We start from the raw sequence: 2,166 nt of genomic DNA, 5'->3' as shown, positions 1-2,166 counted from the left end.
AATGATAAAAAATCATATTTTTTACTTAAATAACAAATCAAATGTAGAAAGAGCTAAACCACATAATAGGCTGTGACTGATAAAAAATAGGTAAGGCAGAAAAGAACCCAAAGCTAAAAATGTGTTAGTGAGTTGTACAAGCCTGCTATATCAGTGAGAAATACACTGTGGAAACCAAAAGGAAATTATCTAAGAAGTCAGCATCATCACAATTTATTTCTTTACAGACAAATTGTGCATAATCCTGGACAAAAGATACGGTTCATATATTTAAACTCCATCTTTAATAATCTAAAGCAGGATCTACTCAATTAGATACAGCTGATCATAGTATATAACCATTCAAGGGAGTATTTACAAGTCTTGGTTGCCCAACTCTCAGGCTTTTATGACAAGATCAGCCAAGTAGGTGTCATACACAAACATATTACTACTTCTATACCAACTCACTAATTCTGTAAAAACCTAGCTGAAGACTGCACTCCCCAATTCTAGCCTGAAACTAATCTTCTTAAAGTACCCAGTTTGTATTGCAAATAGAAGGAACAATGGGGAAAATTTAAAAAAGATAGGGTTGGGAAAAACGGAGTTCTGACAGGAATAATCCTTAAACAGTAAGATATATATAGAAGAATTGGGGTATTTTACATAGGAAGGCACTTAGGTTTTTCCCTTAAAAAGAGAGTAAGGAGCCCTGGTTGTACAGTTGTTAAACAGCTGGTTAAGCTAACAAAAAGGTTGTCCATAGGAGAAAGATGTAGCAGTCTGCTTACATAAAGATTCACACTCAAAACCTATTGCCGGGGAGTTAATTCTGACTCATAGTGACCCTATAGTACAGAGTAGAACTGCCCCATAGGGTTCCAAGGCTGTAAATATTTAGGGAAACTGTTGCCACATCCTTCTCCAGCAGAGTGGCTGGTGGATTAGAACCAAACTGCTGACCTTTCAGTTAGCAACCGAGTGCTTAACCACTGAGCCACCACAACTGCCTGTAAAGATTACAGCCTTGGAAACTCTATGGGGCAGTTCTACTCTTGAATCAACTCGATGACAATGGATTTAGTTTGGTTTCTTTTGCACTTCATGGAGAACAATTATTCTCCATCTTCATTCAGAACAGAAAAAAAAGTTTAGGATTTATATTACACATTAAAAAGCACTAGCAGAGAGCTGGGAATGTTTGCAGCAATCATTGATAAGCACATCGCTGCCAAGTCACCAAAAATACGGCATTATCTTTATTTTACACTCTGCCAAGAATAAAACGATGGGATGTGGCTCTTCGCAAATGTGGTGAGTTAGTCTTTTCTAGACATTTTCAGAAAGAAGTACTAAACAAGAGCCACATTGAAAAGGAAGGCGTAGACTCCCTTTAGAAGCCCATATTCTTATGATTCTTAGCTGTTAGAAAATCTTCCTTATTCTGTGAGGTTTCCAAAGTAAAAGTTAGAATGAAGTTTACTTTTTAATGACACAAATAAATTCGTAAATAGATTGGTTCTATACCTCATTATCCTAACAAAGAAAATGTTTTTAAAAATGCAACAAAATTTCAGAAGCTTTGAACTTCAATTTTGCCTCTAAATTACTAAGTGATGATACCTAAGCCACTTCACAACTCTGATTTTAAGATTCTCATCAGTAATGCATTGGATTATTTCCAAGGTTCACTTCCACCCATAGTCTATGAGCCTATCCCTATTCTCTTTGCTGTTTAGTACACATCACAGCATAGTGTTTAAGCAGGCTCTAATCCAAGTATATGAGTTCAAATCCTTCTTCTACAAATATATAGTTTGTGCCCATAAGGATTCGGAGGAACTGAACAAAAAGTTTACTCAGTATTAAGTTGAAGATAGCTTTCTGTTCCATTTGGTAGAGAAATCATCTGGAAAAAATAATTCAGATATTTTGGCAGCTCATGAGAAAGTCTTGGTGCTCAAAGGATATATTTGATTACTTTTCATGGAAAAAATAATAACAATAAAATTACACATTACATTGTCACCCAGTTCCTAGAAGTAGATGTAAAGATGCCATAAAGGTATAAATTTTCATGAAGAAGTCTTGAAATGCAAGAGAATGAAGATGTCAGTGGCAATTATTCTTCCTGTATTAATTTTCTTTGAGAATTGCAGTAAAGAGGGAATGATATTTGTTTCT

Source organism: Trichechus manatus, unplaced genomic scaffold, assembly GCF_000243295.1.
Source record: "Trichechus manatus latirostris isolate Lorelei unplaced genomic scaffold, TriManLat1.0 scaffold00515, whole genome shotgun sequence".
Classification (NCBI taxonomy): Eukaryota; Metazoa; Chordata; class Mammalia; order Sirenia; family Trichechidae; genus Trichechus; species Trichechus manatus.
This window is presented reverse-complemented; position numbering follows the sequence as displayed.